Source organism: Triticum urartu, chromosome 6, assembly GCF_003073215.2.
Source record: "Triticum urartu cultivar G1812 chromosome 6, Tu2.1, whole genome shotgun sequence".
In the NCBI taxonomy this organism is placed as follows: Eukaryota; Viridiplantae; Streptophyta; class Magnoliopsida; order Poales; family Poaceae; genus Triticum; species Triticum urartu.
This window is the reverse complement of record NC_053027.1, coordinates 502,183,714-502,203,094: the sequence shown is the minus strand read 5'-3', so window position 1 is coordinate 502,203,094 and position 19,381 is coordinate 502,183,714. Positions and strand designations below refer to the sequence as shown.

Genomic DNA, 19,381 nt, shown 5'->3' with positions numbered 1-19,381 from the left:
CAGCAACAACAGCCACAAGAAACAAGATTTCAGCAAAGCAGTGTTTACACAGTTTCTGTACCCTCTAGTGTTTTGCAAACTGCTCTTAAACCGCTGAACCAAACAGCACCAAATTTGGCAGACAAGTAGACACACGAGTTCCTGAGATCCCCTCCAAATTTCAGCTCAATCAGACATCGTTTGCCTACCCAAAGTATTCGTCTCCCAAAACTACTCTGTTCTGAAACTGCAGCAGTCAGAGCTGACAAAACCACTCTCAAATCTGATGCTCCACTAACCCAATCCTCAAACTAGCCAACCAGATCGAAGTACTCAAAGTAAGGAACGAGCTCACCAAGTTTGGGGTCGATCCAAGCACGTTTGAGCCTCGAATCACCAGCTTGAACACTGTCTAGTCAGATGCAGCAAATCTGGACAGAACCTCTACTTCTTCTTCCTCTCTCTCTCAGGTTGTGGTTTGTCTTGTGTGTTCTCTCTCACACTCTCACGAATGGCAGCCACCGCCAGCAGGGGTGGAGTGGCTAGGGTTTTCTCCTTGCTTCACTTCACTTGGAAGCACTCTCAACCGTTGGATGCAGCGAGGATCAACGGCTGACATGTGTTATGGGCTGATGTTGGGCTGCCAACACACCTCCATGTGGAGGGACTTAGCCCAACAACAAATTCCTATAAAGGCTAACTTCTGGCAGAGCGGAGCGGAGGTCTGTCGCCGAGTTGATCCGTATCATGCCAGGCCAGCGTCATGTGAGGCACCACAAGCTCAATGCCAAGGTGGCTGGACTCGAGTGGGTGTAGTGTTCCTCTCGATCCCCATCCTATATCCAAATTGATGCACGTAATCCATCGAAATCATTAATTAAGGAGTACTCGTTGCAAAGAACACTCCACTTTCCCAGGTCGCGACAAGTGGCGCACATGCAGTGCGCCACTTGTCGCAACCTGGGAGTTTTTCCCTTTTTTCGTAGATCTGTTTATTCAAAACGTTTTATCTCTTAAACCGTGCGTCCAAATCTCGAACCGTTTTCACCATTGGATTCCTCGCGTCGAGATCTTCAAAACTAGATCCCATGTTGATAGGTTTTGACGAACTTTTTTTTTCACGAAAAAAACTGGACGAAAAAACTGAACCGGGAGCACGGTTTTTTTCTCTTTCCGAAAGAGGCACGCCCGTGCCTCTCGCGAAGTCACAACCGTGCCTCTCGTGGAAGCAAAACCGTGACTCTCGTGGAAGGAAAAAACAGAAAACGTGTTTTTTTGTTTTCGAGAGGCATGGCCGTGACACTCGCGAAAACACAACCGTGCCTCTCGGGAAAGCAAAACCATGACTCGCGCGAAAGAAAAAAAACAGAAAACGCGTATTTTTTTCCCTTTCCGAGAGGCACGGCCGTGACTTTTGTGTAAGCACAACCGTGCCTCTCGCGGAAGCAAAACCATGACTCTCACGAAAGAAAAAAAACAAAAAACACGTTTTGTTTTTCCCTTTTCGAGAGGCACGGCCATGACTCTCGCGAAAGCACAACCGTGCCTCTCGCGGAAGCAAAACCGTGACTCTCGCGAAAGAAAAAAAAACAGAAAACACATTTTTTATTTCTGAAAGGCACGACCATGACTCTCGATAAAGCACAACCATGCCTCTCGCGGAAGAAAAACCGTGACTTTCGCGAACGAAAAAAAAGAAAACGCGTCGAAAAGCTAAGAAAGACCGGGGGAAAACCAAAACGTCGAAAAAAACCCAGAAAAAAACCCGTTTCAAAAGCCAAAAATGCGTGCGAAAAAAACAAAATCCGAAGGGAGCGTCCAGAGCGCGACACGTGGCGAATGGCTGAGAGCGCGCCAAGTGGCGCTGATCGTTGCGAGGCTCCCGAAGGAGCGCTCGTTAATTAGTTGCTCCCGTAATCCATACTTGTACTATTATGACCGGCCGGACCTATGGCCGTAGGAGGCCCATCGGGCAAGCTTAGCCCACAAGTTATCTTAGTTTTATTTCACGTCATGGTTATATAAACAAGTTGTAAGACTATTTTCAGATTTAAGCAATAAGACTATTCTACTGCCCTGCTCCCAGAGGAGACGAAAACCCTAAACCCTAGCCGCCTCCTGTCTCAGCCGCCGCCGCACCTCCCGTAGGGACGGCGCCTCGCCGCCGGCCGCCGCGCTCCAGCCCTCGCCCACTTCCCTCTTTCCCCTACAAGCTACGTCCTATGCCGGGGAGAACCCTAGCTCCTATCACCTTGGTATCAGCTAGCTTGGTTTCGACCATGTCATCACCACCACCAAGCCCGTCGTTGCCCCTCGCCACCACCTCCGTCGCGCCATCGCCGAGCCTCTCCCCGGCATCGCTGGCCCTCCCCTCGGCGCCGATGGGTTCCACCGTCGGCACATCTACCGGCCAGTTGCCGCCCCGCTCCACGGGTCTGCCGCCATCACCCTCCATCACGCCGCTCGTCTACTCCTCGGAGGCGATGACCGGTGTCCTCAATGATTTGGTCGTCGCGGTCCAAGGCATCCGGCTGTTCCTGGCCAGTCCGTACGGCCCCCCCCAACGCCTCTGCCGCCGGCCGTCTCCTCCGGACCGCCGGCCCTGCCTTGGTTCTCGATACCCGCGGCGATCGCCGGGGCCCATCCATCGCTCCAGCCGCCGCCCGCCCCAGCGTCGTCCTGGCCGCAGTGGCCCGCGCCGGCTCTCGCGGCGCCACCCGCGCCTTCCGTGCCCGCCCCAGCGCCGGTCCAGCTCCCACCGCCGCCGCCCAGCTCCGGACTGGGCCAGTCCTCACCGGTAGGCCTTCCGATCTAGCAGGTCCGGTTTCCGCCGTCACCGTCCCCGATCCCGGCCTGGCTAACCGGGACGTCGCCACCGCCAGTTTACACGGAGGCCGGGGACCCACCAGTACCCACGCTGCAGTCTAGGGCCTCGTCGGCTCCGCGGGGGCTTACGACGGCCTCCCCACCGTTGACTGGGCACCGTCATCATCACTTCTCTGCACCGCCGAGCCGGTCAGCCATGGCGCGCTGACCCAGATGCCGCCACAGTTCGCCAAGATCGACTTCGCCACTTATGACGGCACAGAGGACCCGCTTAACTGGCTCAACCAGTGCGAGTAGTTTTTCCGTGGATAGCGCACACTCGCGTCGGAGCGCACTTGGCTGGCATCCTACCACCTCCGCAGTGCAGACCAGAGATGGTATTACGCCCTCGAGCAGGACGAGGGCAGCATGCCCCTGTGGGAGCGCTTCCGTGAGCTGTGCCTCCTTCGTCTTGGGCCGCTGATCCGCGGGAGCCGCCTAGCCAAGCTGGGCCGCCTACCCTTCACCTCCACGGTGCAGGATTCCGCCGACCGCTTCCAGGCCCTGGCGTGTCACGCGTCGGGTGTGACGGCCCTACAGCGGGCCGAACTCTTTGTCGGCGGCCTTCCAGACCACATCCGCGTGGACGTCGAGCTGAAGGGGCCCCAAGACCTTCAGACGGCCATGTACTATGCTCGGGCCTTCGAGCGTCGCGCCTAGGCTTTGCCGCCGACGCCATCGACTCGAGGGGGCTGGCACCCCCCCGACCACCCCCGACAGCACCTGTGCCTCTGACCGCAGCACCGGCTGCTACCCCGGCCGCGACGCGACCTTTTCGGCGTCTCTCTTAGGCGGAGCAGATCGAGCGCCGACGCTTCGGGCTTTGCTTTAACTGTGATGCGTCCTACACACTGGGCCATGTCTGCTCGCTCCTCTTCTACTTGGAGAGGGCCGACGCTGCCGAGGAGGACACACCCGGCGACGGACTCGGCGACCCCGCTGCTGCGGAGCCCACGCCCGCACCCGCTCCGGCGACGGCCCTCGTCGTCTCACTCCATGCGCTGGCTGTCATCCGCTCCGAGCGAACGATGCTCTTACCGTTGACGATCCACGACGAGTGTCTGGTGACCCTCCTGGATACAGGCTCCATGCATAACTTCCTGTCTGAGGCCACCATGCGGCGCCTAGCGCTCCAGCCGACAGGCGGGGAGCAACTTCGGGTCACCGTGGCTAACGGCGACCACCTCCGCTGCCATGGGCTCGCACGGGACGTGCCCATCATATCGACGACGAGCACTTCACCATCACGTGTGCCGGCATCGACTTGGGCTGCTTCGACTTCATCCTTGGTGTCAACTTCTTGCGGACTCTCGGTCCCATCCTCTGGGACTTCGACGCCCCGACGATGACCTTCTGGCGTTTCGGCCCCCGCGTCCGGTGGTAGGGCATTGGAGGCACCCCGGCGCCACCCCAACTCCAGTTGGCCGCGGCCACCATCGAGGCCAAGCATCCTCTGTTGGGCCACCTCCTGCAGCAGCACCATGACCTCTTCGAGGAGCCACAGGGCCTCCCATCGGCCCGGGTCTACGACCACCGTATTCATCTTCCACCGGGCTCGCCACCGGTGGCAGTACGGCCCTACTGGTATCCTCAGCTGCAGAAGGACGAGCTGGAGTGGCAGTGCGCGCTCATGCTCACCGCGGGCATCACCCGGATCTCCACATCATCGTTCACCGCGCCGGTCCTCCTCGTTCGCAAGTCGGACGGCACGTGGCGTTTCTGCATCGACTACCGCGCCCTTAATGCTCTCACACTTAAGGACAAGTTTCCTATCCCAGTGGTCGATGGGCTCCTGGATGAACTACATGGGGTGCGCTTCTTCACCAAGCTCGATCTCCGGTCGGGGTACCACCAGGTGCGCATGCACCCGGACGATATCACCAAGACAATGTTTTGGACTCATCATGGCCACTTCGAGTTCTTGGTGATGCCCTTTAGACTCTCCAACGCCCCGGCGACCTTCCAGGCTCTGATGAACGATGTCCTCCAGCCCTACTTACGTCGGTTTGTGCTCGTTTTCTTTGATGACATTCGTATCTACAGCGCTTCATGGTCAGAGCACCTCCAACACGTCGCCATCGTCTTCAACGAGCTTCAGGTGCAACATCTTCATCTTAAGCGCTCGAAGTGCTGGTTCGGGACACCTTTCATCGCTTACCTCGGCCACGTCATCTCGGCCGAGGGGGTGGCCATGGACGCCGACAAGGTGGCGGCCGTCGCCGCCTGGCCGATCCTGCAGTCGCCGCGAGCTCTTCGCAGATTTCTGGGCCTTGCGGGATACTACCGGAAATTTATCCGGGAGTTCGGCCTCATCACGGCCCCGCTCACGCGCCTGCTTCGTCACGATGCCTTTTCTTGGGATGAGGAGGCAACCACAACGTTTGAGGCCCTCAAGGGGGCCCTCACGACGGGTCTCGTTCTACAGATGCCTGATTTCGACCACCCATTCATCGTCGACTGCGACGCCTCCGGTGTGGGGTTTGGTGCGGTCCTTCATCAGGGCGATGGACCCCTCGCCTTATTCAGCAGGCCCTTTGCCGCTCGCCATCTTAAGCTGGCGGCCTATGAGCGCGAGCTCATTGGCTTGGTACAGGCGATGCGTCGCTAGCGGCCCTATCTTTGGGGTCGGTCTTTCCAGATCCGTATGGACCACTACAGCCTCAAGTTCATGCTGGATCAGAGGCTCTCGATCGTGCTGCAACACCAGTGGATCAGTAAGCTCTTTGATTTTGACTTCACAGTCGAGTATCGTCCGGGCCGCCTTAACACCGTCACCGACGCCCTGTCTCGGCATGACACCGACACCGTCGACGGTGCTTCTGAGGAGGTGGCATTCTGCATCCGCTCGGGGCCCTCCTTCACCCTCTTCACCGACATCCGTCCGGCGACTGCGGCTGCACCAGACGCACTCCTCCTTCAGCAGTAGCTGGCTGCGGGGGAGTTGGATGAGTCGTGACGCCTCGTCGACGGATTGCTCCTCCATGGGCGCCAGGTCTTTGTTCCCGCACACGACGATCTCCGTCATTAGGTGCTGCTGCTCGCCCACTCGGCGAGCCATGAGGGTGTGCAAAAGACGCTCCATCGTCTACGCGCCGACTTCTACATTCCAGGAGATCGTGCCCTGGTCCGTGACTGGGTGCGGTCTTGTGAGACGTGCCAACGCAACAAGACGGAGACTCTGAGGCCGGCTGGCTTGCTCCAGCCTTTGGAGGTGTCGTCTCAGGTCTGGGTGGACATTTCCATGGACTTCATCGAGGGCCTTCCCAAGGTGGGCGGCAAGTCCGTCTCACGGTGGTCGACCGCTTCTCCAAGTATGCTCACTTCATCGCACTCGAGCATCCCTACACGGCGGCATCCGTCGCTCGGGCCTTCTTCGACGGTATTGTCCGTCTCCATGGGTTTCCCTCTTCGATCATCAGTGACCGGGACCCTGTGTTCACGGGGCACGTGTGGCGTGACCTCTTCCGGCTGGCGGGCGTTCAGCTCCGCCTTAGCACGGCCTTCCACCCTCAGACGGACGGCTAGTCCGAGGTCGTTAACAAGGTGATTGCCATGTATTTACGTTGTGTCACAGGTGATCGCCCTCGCGCATGGGTGGACTGGCTCTCGTGGGCGGAGTACTGCTACAACACCTCTTATCACTCCGCCCTCCGTGCCACGCCTTTTGAGGTGGTTTATGGCCGGACGCCCCCGCCGATTCTTCCTGTTGATCCGACCCTGGCGAGGACCGAGGCGGCCGGTGCTCTTCTGCGTAACCGTGACAAGATGCTGGCAGAAGTCCGGCAACGCCTCCTTCAGGCCCAGCAGTTGGCCAAACACTACTACGGCGGCAACCATCGCGAGGCGGAGTTCGCGGTGGGTGATTGGGTGTGGCCGCGTCTTCTTCATCGCTCTACGCAGTCACTGGACCCACACGCGAAGCGGAAGCTGGGTCCTCGCTATGCCATTCCCTTTGTTGTCCTGGAGAACATTGGGAAGGTGGCTTACCGCCTTCAGCTTCCGGCGGGTGCGCGCATGCACGTTGTCTTTCATGTGGGGCTGCTCAAGCTTTTCCGTGGAGAGCCACCCGCGGTTCCTCCTGCGCTGCCGCCGATCACCGATGGACGTCTTCTTCCTGAACCGGCAAAGGCGTTGAAGGCTCAGCTGTGTCGCGGCTCCTGGTACATGTTGATTCAATGGGCTGGACTTTCAGAGGAGGACGCTACTTGGGAGCAGCGCGAGGAGTTCCGCCAACACTACCCAGACTTCCAGCTCGAGGACGAGCTGTTGCGCAGGCGGGGAGAGATGTTATGACCGGCCGGACCTATGGCCGTAGGAGGCCCACCGGGCAAGCTTAGCCCACAAGTTATCTTAGTTTTATTTCACGTCATGGTTGTATAAACAAGTTGTAAGACTATTTTCATATTTAAGCAATAAGACAATTCTATTCCCCGCTCCCAGAGGAGCCGGAAACCCTAAACCCTAGCCGCCTTCTGTCTCAGCCGCCGCCGCACCTGCCCGCAAGGACGGCGCCTCGCTGCCGGCCGCCGCGCTCCAGTCCTCGCCCACCTCCCTCTTTCCCCTACAAGCTACGCCCTAAGCCAGAACCCTAACTCCTATCATGTACCTTAAAAATTATACCCAATTTTTGTACTTAGGAGATCACTGTGACACGACGGCCACAACGACTGACACGTTAGCCATACCCTCAAGCATGGTTCATCACCATTTGATCCGTTGGTGCAGGGTAGCGTCGTGACGTGGCACGCTCTAGCTTCACCCCTGATAATAAGACTATATTTTCATTCATATAAGCACCGCATATCAAGCACGTGTAAGCATACAACTTGCATGAATCGTAACAATATCCATTAGCCGGTCTAAACTATAGCATGAATCTAGCCTGCTAATTAAAGTGTCACAACCTTATCAGGACTGCGATCTCAACTTTATTTTTTATGCAATATATGTGCTGCTTTGTACACGCACGCACGCACGCATGCATAACCTAGTATGGGCTCACCCCCCGCGTGGTTGCCCGGCAGGTTGTAGCTGCAGATGATGAACAAGCCGTCGCAGACGACACGGACGAGTTCTGGGCCGTGACCGCCATGGCGGACGCGAGAGCTAAGACATGACCGTCATGGGGGTCCACGTGATTCTCTTAATGTATCTAAACTCGCACCGACGTCAATAATGATTTTGTAACATAAAAAAGCATAGAAAAATATATTCCCATAGCATACGACAAGCCAAACACAATACTGTGAAAACAAACCCAAATTCAAAAAATAGTACTCCATCGAATTGAACTAAAATTACGACATTAATTATACATGAAATGAAGTACTTGTTCGCACATGAACACGTCACCATGTACCTTCAATGCCGAGGGTAATGCACCGTAGCTCACGTCGAAGGAGACCCGTCCGAAAGCGCGGTACGCAAGCAATTCGGCGGGCGCTTTTGAGCACCTGAAACCCCACGCACCCGGGAGGGACCCCGTCTGGACGCGCGGTGGCTATGGGCTGCCCTAGGTCGATTCGCTCGCCCCTAGGACCTCGAGGATCGCTGCCCTTCAACACGAAGAACGAACGAAGAATAAGAGAGAAAGAACAAGGGAGACATGTAAAAATTAGGGTAAAAGGTACTATATTGATTTGTCGATTGTGTGTTGTTCAATCGGCCGTCACCTCTCATCTATTTATGAGGCAGTTGGACTTCCCGTACAAGAAAAGGATTAAAAATTCCGTTCAAAACATCAAAAACCCTAACCTAACTCGGACAGGAATCTTTGGCAATCTTCCGGATCAACTCGGTCTCACCGATTGGTTTGCTTCGGTCCCACCGAGTGAACGTGGCCAACTCTCTTTAACTTTATGTAATTTCCCGGATCAACTCGGTCTCACCGATTGGTTTGCTTCGGTCCCACCGAGTTAACGTTGCCAACTCTCTGGTAATTTTCCGGACCAACTCGGTCTCACCGATCAAACCAAACTCGGTCGGTCCGAAATGACTCTGCAGCTTCTATTTATGATCTTGTTTTGCCTCCACAGGTTGCATCCGAACTCGTATTAAGACGATTTTTATATCAAAATCAATCGTTTCGACGAGACGCACAACTTTCATGTTGAAACAGTTTTCATCAGAGGCCATCTTGATTGAGTTTCATGTCTTTCTTTACTCTTGTGTCAACATGAGCATCTCTGAACTTGTCATAACTTTTGTGTCCGAGCTCCGTTTTAGACCATCTTCTTATCCATCTTGACCTTCTTGAAGAGAGCCATCTCATGGTGACTTCCAATCATAAGTTTGAATTAATCTTGATATAGCTTTAAGCAGATTTTACGATTTTGCCACTTTTGAGCGTCAACACATGCCCCCCTGTTTTTCGGCAAAACTAGCGCGCCGAAAAATAACTTGTACCATGTTTGTTCTAAGGATGATGTCAACACTGCATCGGCCATTTATAGATGTTTAGGGCGATAAATCTATGTCGGCCATGTTCATGCTTAGGGCGATAATTCTATATCGGCCATTGATTTTAGCTTCTTATTTACATCATATCTTGGAACCGATTACCACCAATCGGCTTTAAAGAGATGGGAATGAACCCGTTCCTTGTAGAGAGGTCACGCCGTGTTAAGCAAGTAACATCAGGATGATTCCAATCCACCGATGCATCGGCTAAAGCAACACAAGCCAAATTATCCGCGTGAATGCCTTCTACCTCATCATCAACCCATTGTATTAGGAATTGATGCATGGTAGATGGCACACATCGGTTAGCATGAACCCAATCGCGGCCTAATATAACATTATAGTTACCTTGCACATCAGCGATGAAGAATGTGGTGGCCAAAGTTTTGCTTCCCACAGTGAGTTCCATGCACATCACACCTTTGGCCTCTATCTTTTCTTTACCCTCAAATCCATTAAGTACCATATTGGTCTTCATCAATGCATCATCATCTAACCGCAACTTCTTGAAGACCGAATAGGGCATAAGATTTACCATGGCACCATCATCAACAAGCATCCTAGCAACCGGTGATCTGTTAATATGACCTTTGACGTACAAGGGCTTCAAGTGTTTCATCGATTCTTTTGGCTTCTCGAAAATAGCATTCTTAGGACCAAAATCCAGATGGGCCACCTCCCCTTCTTCACCTATAGCATGAAACTCGTCATGTAAGTAATACACCATATTAATATCCATACCTTCCCGAACCGGCGTAGATTTGTAATCCACCATCTCATCTTCATCTCCCAATGCGTATATTGGGCTTAAAGTTTCCTCAATTGAAGGGGCTGTTTCAGGTGGTGTGGACGATGTAATAGGGGTCGCATCATCCTCTTTTGGTGGTGAACGTGTTGCTGCAGCTAATGTAGAAGCATCTGTGTTTTCTTTTTGTTTAGGCCTCCACACTTGTTTTGTGAGCGTCATGGGCCGAATTTCGTTGAACAAATCGTCCCTTTGCTTCTGAACTTGGCGCTCTACCTTCTCGTGGTTCCTCATGCGTTGTAATCTCTTTTTCATTGTCTTAGTTAAACCTGAAGGACACCACCTAGGTTGAATACATTTGGGATCCCTATGTTTGGCCCTGCTTGTGCTAGCCTCATGATCATTAGCCATGGAACCCTGTTGAACAATAAGAAGATCACCATTAGAATTAGCCAGATTACCAACAATCGGCTTTGTGATCTCCTTTTGCTTGTCGCATTTCGAAATTTCCGCATTAGGTGACTTAACACGTCACACTTTTTTATTGACCTTTCTTGGAGAAATTTTTGTTGGCCGATTAGCAACATGGCTCGAACGGCCTTGTGTGGGATAATAAAGCCTCTCACGAGCAGGCCTTCTAGGTGTTGTCCACCCCATGCGCAAAGCATTAGGAGCCATTGGGGGCTGCCCCCAACCCCCATTGAAATCTCCCATGTAATATTGTGCAAAGGGGGGTTGTGACATCCATGGTGTCGGTGCCCATGACCCATATGGCCTTGCATGGCGTCGAAACTCTTGCTCCGGAAGCAATCTTGAACACTTTGAATGCGATGGCCGATTAGAGCTAGAACCAGCCGCTTGATTTGCATATTTGGATAACATCATATCAAAAGTTGACTTGATTCTCTTGTGCTTAGTTTCATTCCTTTTCTACTTGCCAACTTCTGAATTCTTGGGCTTGATCAATTTAACATGAGTATCCTCTTGTACTTGTGGTTGCCCCCTGAGTGTAGCATTTTTATAGTGATCTTCAACACTTACTTGCCATCGGGTTGCTTCTCAAGCACAATATTTCTTCCCAAGACCTTGTCGCCCTCCTTGCTATTCCTGGGTTCACCAATAACAATATTATCTTTATTAGCGGATTCGGCTATGTTAGGCCGAATTAACATTTTCTTCCCTTCCAAGTCTATGGTGTTTATCGGGAAGGGCTGTTTATCAACTTGTATCTCAGCAAAATTCAATCATCCGTCATTAATGGCCAATTGTATCTGTCGCCGGAAAACATTGCAATCGTTAGTAGCATGAGAAAATGAATTATGGTACTTGAAATAAGCATGCCGGTTTAGCTCCTCAAACGGTGGTATGGTGTGTGATATTCTAATCACCTTGTCTTGCAAGAGAGCATTAAATATTTTATCACACTTTGATATATCAAAAGTAAACCTCATCTCCTCATCACGGTTCTTGCGAATCGGCTTAAGAGCATTGCACATATAGGGTTTGGCCTTTGAGGACCAAACAAATTCAGTAGTATAGACATCAACCTCATTGTCTGAATTATCATCATTGTATTCAACCATATGCACTCTAGGACGATCGATTGTAGACCTATGAACCTCTTTACTTCGACTCTCTTGAGCCAAAGCTTTTTGTAAGACTTAGTTAATATTCAAAAACTCATAACTTTGTAGCCTCTCTTTAATATGAGTTTTCAAGCCATTAAGAACAAGATCCGCCAAGTCTCTTTCAGTTATCACTAAGCTATAACATCGGTTTTTTATATCTCTAAATCTCTTGACATAATCGGTGACCGATTCATCATGTTTTTGCCTAACCGATGTAACATGTGACAATTTAAGCTCATTATCGCCGCTATAAAAGTGATCATGAAACTTTTTCTCTAATTGCGACCATAAGAGAATTGAACCATGTGGTAAAGCAGCAAACCATGCAAATGCGGTGCCAGTTAAAGACAAGGGAAATAAACACACTTTCAACTCTTCTATGGAACCTGCTTCACCCAACCGTGCTAGATACTGACTCACATGCTCCCAAGTTATTTTCGTGCCCTCTCCACTAAATTTGACAAAATCAGGAACCTTGCACCCTTGAGGGTACAAAACTGCATCAAAGTGTTCAGGATAAGGCTTTTGGTATACACGAATCTTTACTTTCGGCTCGTTTCCGAAAGTTTCTTGAAACATCTTATGCAAATCCTCACTTAATTTGGCTAAAATTGGATCCGAGGTAGAAGAAGATGTTTGTGGCAATGATATAGGAGCAACCTGAGCACTAGCTAGTGGTGCAACTTGTGGGGATGGGCATCGAACCATAATTCGGCGGAAGACCAAACAGGCTTGCGCCTGTAGGTGGTGTGACAAAGTGATTCGGCGTTGATGCCGAATTGGGCACACTCATAATAGGGTTAGGATATGCAGGTGCAGCCACAAGTTGGTTGGTTTGACTAGGATAAAAATTCAACGGCATATTATATTGTTGTTGCATAGGTGGCGCCGATGAAATAGGTAAAGTTGGACTAGGGTTTTCAGATATACCAACAATACCACTAGATGACGGAGGCATATTTTTTGAGCATTATCACTAGCCATAAAAGAATTGTATGCCATCACATTACCCTTACTAACAAGACTCTGAATCACAGCCAATTGCTTTGGAGAAAAAACTTTGCTCACAGTGATTTCATCTTGTTCGTCAATGAGAGGAGGGGAATTGACATTTCCAACCGAAGTGATGTTGCCTTGATGGTCCTTCTTGAAACTTGAAAGAAACGCCTCCAAATCCTCCTCCTCGTGCTTCTTCTTGAGCGCCTCAAAAGCCTCTTCACGCTGCTTCTTGCGTGCTTTGTAGGCTTGGCGATGTTCATTCGGTAGTTCATCAAGACCGGGCTTAATGATGTTATCGGCGCTAACTTTTGAGGGCTTGGGGAGATCCGACATGGTTGATGTTATCTTTCGTCCCCAACGGAGTCGCCAAAAAGTGTGTTCACACACGAACACGTCACCGTGTACCTCCAACACCGAGGGTGATGCGCCGCAGCTCACGTCGAAGGAGACCCGTCCGGTAGCACGGTACGGAAGCAATCCGGCGGGCGCTTTTGAGCACCCGAAACCCCACGCACCCGGGAGGGACCCCATTTGGACGCGCGGCGGCTATGGGCTGCCCTAGATCGATTCGCTCGCCCCTAGGACCTCGAGGATCGCTGCCCTTCAACATGAAGAAAGAATGAAGAATGAGAGAGAAAGAACAAGGGAAAGATGTAAAAACTAGGGTAAAAAGTAGTATATTGATTTATCGATTGTGTGTTGTTCAATCGGCCGTCACCTCTCATCTATTTATGAGGCAGTTGGACTTCCCGTACAAGAAAAGGACTAAAAATTCTGTTCAAAACATCCAAAACCCTAACCTAACTCAGACAGGAATCTCAATCTTCCGAATCAACTCTGTCTCACCGATTGGTTTGCTTCGGTCCCACCGAGTGAACGTGGCCAACTCTTTGTAACTTTCTGTAATTTCCCGGATCAACTCAGTCTCACCGATTGGTTTGCTTTGGTCCCACTGAGTTAACGTTGCCAACTCTCTGGTAATTTTCCGGACCAACTCGGTCTCACCGATCAAACCAACTCGGTCGGTCCGAAATGGCTCTGCAGCTTCTATTCCTGACCTTGTTTTGCCTCCACAGGTTTCATCCAAACTCGTATTAAGACGATTTTTATATCAAAATCAATCGCTTCGACGAGATGCACAACTTTCATGTTGAAACAGTTTCCATCAGAGGCCATCTTGATTGAGTTTCGTATCTTTATTTGCTTTGGTGTCAACATGAGCATCTCTGAACTTGTCATAACTTTTGTGTCCGAGATCCGTTTTAGACCATCTTCTTACCCATCTTGACCTTCTTGAAGAGAGCCATCCCATGGTGACTTCCAATCATAAGTTTGAATTAATCTTGATATAGCTTTAAGTAGATTTTACTATTTTGCCACTTTTGAGCGTCAACAGTACTATCTACGTAGAGGTATCTCTTTTCATAGCCTTCCAGTTGGAGTTCTGCTCACAAACGTCCCCGACGTCTGCGGGCAGGAAGACAACGAGAATGCATCATGTCCTTCATCCACAGAACTCGGCGGTAAAGCTCGTAGCTCACATACCCATCCTAAAATAAAAAGCGGATGAGAATAAAAATCTAGGAAAAGGAAAAACATGCTATTCTTGTAATAAAACAAAAATACAAAGACAGAAAATCCACATAAATGAAATTTTCACTTACAATTGCCGCATATTTCAGGTGGTCGAAGGAAAGCGGCTTCCATTTCCAGTAGTCATGATGACCTTGTGGAAAAGATGACTTCATACTCGAGTAAGATTTGTTTACGATGGCTCCCGCCAGATTTGCCATGGAGTCCCTTAAATCGCCGCCTTTGATCATGGGATCCTCTTGAAGGTCGATGTGATACTCTCTTGGAATTTTGAAGAAATTATTTGAGAGAACTTCTCTATCGTTCCTGACATTAACACTAGCGAAAGTTATACCTCTGTTCTAAAGGAAATCCTTCAGAGCATGGCACTTTGTCCTGGCCTTGCACAAGTGATAGACAAGAACATGCTTGCGCATTGCCAGTTGCATGACGGGACTTTTCTGTACCGATGAAAATAATCCTCTCGTGCGTACTCCAGATCAAGACCAACAAACTTGTAGCTGTCCTCACGCAACCATTTCTCATAAAGAGCAATAGTCTCCTCCACCTTGTAGGGCTCGTTGGTGTACCACACCTCGAGCTTGGTGTTACCGTCGCATCTATAAAGAGATGCTCAGTAGTCTTCCAGAAGTCATCCATGGAACCGAGGGTGAGAGTGCCAATGGAGTTTGGTTGTGCTTCTCCGGCGTAACTCAGACGCGGTGAGGTTGATGGGAACTGCATGTAGTTCTGTGGCGAGAATACGACGTGGTGACCTCTCGGAATAGACCAGTATTTAAGCTTGGGTAGAGATGACTCAGTTACCATGCCCATTAAATTGGATTGGGAACCGTGAATAGACGGTTGTGCTTCTGCAGCTTGTGGAACTGTGCACTTCTAAAGTCACGGCTGCCATGTTGTAATCGAGGAGCCTCTAAATTAACTCTAGCACGGTAACCGGCACACTGAATACTCACATCCAACAGCCATCCCATCGGTCATCAGCTCATCTTTTGATTGAGAGAAGAATGGCGAGGAGCCAAGCGAATACCCTATCGTGCAACTTAGATGTCGAATACATATACTACACAGGGAGTGAAGCCAAATAGAAGCACAGTTCGGCTGGCAACAAAGCCACAAGCGTGCCTCCACCTTGTTTAAAGACGTGCCTCTATGATATCGACAGACGTGCATCTCTAAGTATGCGTGCCAAAAAAAACATTGCGAAAACAAAGGCACGACCATGGCTCTTACTTAGGTATAACCATGGGCTCTCATAAAGATTCACGCCTGACCCAACGGACATTTGAAAAACAAAAACACGACAGTGGCTCTCTGGGTCAACAAGTGACTGAAAACATTGCAAACGCAGAGCCACGAACCATGACTCTAGTTCAGGTGTAACAATGCCTCTGTGACTCTCTTTGGTGAATGATCATGCCTCTCCTGGATTTGTCTCCCCTGACGTAACGATCATGCCTCTCCTGGTTTCACGACCGTGCATCTCCTAGTGTCAATACCGTTACTCTCCTAAAGATACACCCAACCCTATCTGATTAAACATGTGATTGAAAACGTTTAAATCACACAAGCACGACCATGCTTTTCGGCTTCTAGAATCGTGCCTCATATAGGTCTATGAGGCATGACAGGCAGGTGGACGAGTCCCGTGGGAGCCAGCTCAGCTAGATGACTCCAGTGGGAGGCGGTTGGACGAGCAAAACGTCTCGTGTCCCCGTAACCCCTCAGAATGCATGCACCCTCCACAATCAGCACTCATTCCATTTCGCGGAAAAAATAAGCATTCATTACCTCTCTTGCTCTCTCGCGTCTCCTTTATATTTTAGTCTGCTCTGACTCCTTGAGCCACAATGCTAGCCATCTGCCTTTTCAGTCGTCTGCTTCTAGGGTTCGTGCTTCTTGGCGCACACAATCTGATTTCACATTATTTCTTATAGGGTTTTTATTGGGTTTCTGGATTAATTTCTAAGGCGTACTTCTCATAGATTGGTCACAGGTGCTTGCCCTAAACTTCCTCCACACCATCCCTATTCGTCAACGGCTGTTGTTCTTCTTCCTCGGGTACAAAGCATATGCGTCAGCATGCTCGGATCCGTCTTTATGTTTTGAAAATGATATTTTAATTATTATTGTTTTACGTTTAGGGTTTTGACTTGTTAGGTATTGAAGTATTAGATCTGATACGACGTCTTCCTTCTCTAAAGAAATATAAAAGCGTTTACATAACTAAAGCAATGATCTAAACACTCTCATACCGCTTTGTGGAGGGAGTAGATGAGAGTAGATTTCTGGTCAATTTGTAGTTGTTGTCTACCTTTGTACCTATATCCTCAAGCTCCTGATACACATATTTTTAAATTGGTTGACGTTGAACCATGTTTTAAATTATGATATTCTTGTTTATTTAACATAGTTGTTTTGAATTTTGTAGGTATGGTTTGCCCTACTTGCCGCCACCCAGGCGGCCCTTGTCAACCACATCTTGAAGCTCTCCAGCAGTTTGAGGTTATTCTTGATGAGAATTGCTGGAGACGCATGGTTAATAAGCATCTTTACTATAGTTATCTGTTTATCTTAAACACTAGTCGTTTGGTAGAATTACAACTATTAGTTGCTTACAACACAATAGAAATCGTCACTCTTCTTCGCATCCCTTTGCACCTATATTAGGTTCCCCTATTGTCACTTCTTTGTACTTGTACTCTGTTTTCTTTTCTGTTGGTTTGCCGGTTTATGCCTTAATTATTCTAGTGTGTCTTTAGTTCCACTTAAAAATCGTCCACCTATGCCAAAATTTGTAGTCATTAATGTATCATACCATTATGTTGTTATCTTTAATTGTTATCAAATATTCATATGCAATCTAAGAAAACTTTTAACGTTAATGGTCGGTGAGTTCAAATTTATACTTACAGGTTGTTATTTTTACTATTTTTCCAGTATGTACCTTGTAATGTTAGAGCTTTTCTCGCTAAATACATTGATGAGATGAAGGAAGATGCAAGAATATTGCATAAAGAGCAGGTAGAGCTAGCCCTTCTTACCCATGAAGGAAGGTCTTACAATGCTTTGTTTAAGCATAGGGTGAACTACACCAAGTTTTGTGATGGTGGTTGGTGCAACTTTGCGTATGATTATGATCTACATGCTGGAGATCGCATAGAATTTTAACTATCAGATGAGGGACTAAATCTGGCAATACAAACATATCGGGGTGAGAAAAGGTTGCTTTCATTACCTCACGTTGGTAGGTATTTAATATTCCAAAATAATATTTTTCGTTGCATGTGATACACATGCATGATGCTAAATAATATTAACCCCGTGTTGGATATATCTTTATGTAACTTTGAATACTTGGTCTTTTTCTAGCTCTCAACGATCTTTCTTCTAACGATTTCGACCATGTTCAGTGTTGTGTCTACTCTCGGGATATTGAGCTTACCTACGACCAGACACGCTTCTTTCTACAACACCTTATCCGAGATATTTTCATCTGCTGTCGTCTGTTTGTCCACGTGTTGACTCCCACTAACACCAAAGACTGCATCATGGTTAGTTACATCTGTCCTTGTTAAAATACCAAACATACTTTGCTTCGTATGTATACATCTACTCCTCTATGGTATTGAGTTAATCTTGCTTATATACTAAATTATAAAGAAATGATTTATTAATCCTAAAACAACAAAACTTTTGTTGCTCTCTTAATCTATTCTTTTATCTTCTTACTCGTGAACTTGAACATGCTAAGAAATATATTAGTTTCCATATGTAGTTTTTTAATGATTGCGCACTCACCATATTCGGTATTTTTTAATGTCCAAGTGGAAAATCAATGCTTTTAATTTCTCTTTAATTTCTGTTTCTTTTAGAAAATTTCGAGGAGTGTTGTCTCGACCCTGAAGAGATGGGTGGATGTGCCAACCAATGCCAGGGTGACTCTTGAAACTCCTGATGAACCTACTCATGTCATCACTCCTTCGTCATACTACACTCCTTCATCATACCACATCTGCAAAAAAGACGGCTGGATGGTAATTGAAAAGTCTTCTTTCAGATACTTCATATCAGCTGCATCCTTTGTTGAAGAGAATGTTGTTCTGGTCACATTCAAAGAGCACAATGATCATTTTGTGTCCATCATCATTCAGCTCATTCCGTAGACTCTGTTAGTACCAGCACTTAAAATGGAAGAAACGGTGCATCTCGTGAGATGTTTAGGGGTCGTTTCGTGATGATGACTCTCAAGAGAAAATGAGTGGTTACTATTAGTTTGGTTATTAGGATGGTACCAATGTAACTCTTATGGAGCAAGTGGTTGTTTGAACTATCCGAATGATCTTTTGGAACTAATGTAGCTCTTATGGACTCTCAAGTGGATGTTTGACCTTTCGAATTTTCACAATTCTAAAATTTGAAAAACAAACAAATAATTTTTATTCAACTCTAAGTCAAAAATCAAACAAAATCAAGAATCAGTTTTTGCATCAAAAACTATAACAATAGCATCTTATCAAAGTTATTCAAACCATCTATTCAAAAAATCTTAATTAAACGCCAAACATGACTCCATGTTACTAGTGCACACTATGTTTTCCTCACCGACTTTTTTTAAACATACAATCGTGCACCCAATAACATAATAACAGTGTCTCATTCAGTAAGGAATATTGTTAACCGAAAAAATGTTTTGACCACAGAGGCACGACCATGACTCTGCTGCATGTTCCACCGTGACTCGACTACCTTCAGAGGCCAAGATGGAATATGCACATCATTCGAAACAGATGGAACACGCGGGCAACACGTGACAAATATAACATTTCATTGAACAAAATAAGAGAAACCCTAAAAAAGTTGATCTAACAAATGCATGTTTTCGTAACTCTACTCCTGGAACCGCCGGATGACTTTGGAACTGTTCTTTGTGGGTTACCTTTTTGCACGACAAAGTAAAGATCCTATTCATTTTACAGAATCCATTTCCATCTTCTTCCTTGGACATTTCTCGTCGGCCGCAACAATTCACCACCGCATACCTGCAGCCATGGACGACGAGAAACTAACAACAGCCAACAAACACGTCACTGCCCATGGTACAACCGTGCTG

At 48.6% G+C, this 19,381-nt stretch overlaps 1 long non-coding RNA gene across 2 annotated transcripts in view; it reads left to right on the top strand.

Moving 5' to 3' along the window:
* The window catches only part of LOC125514608, a 59,889-nt gene extending 41,482 nt beyond the window's left edge, over window positions 1–18,407 (top strand). The window contains exons 5-7 of one of the 2 annotated variants that reach the window (XR_007286534.1): window positions 16,700–17,515; window positions 17,682–17,822; window positions 18,144–18,407. This is a non-coding gene — a long non-coding RNA (uncharacterized LOC125514608). Of the gene's footprint in view, window positions 1–16,699; window positions 17,823–18,143 lie in introns of both variants that reach the window. The other variant, XR_007286533.1, reaches the window with a different exon arrangement.
* The last annotated feature ends 974 nt before the right edge of the window (window positions 18,408–19,381 follow it).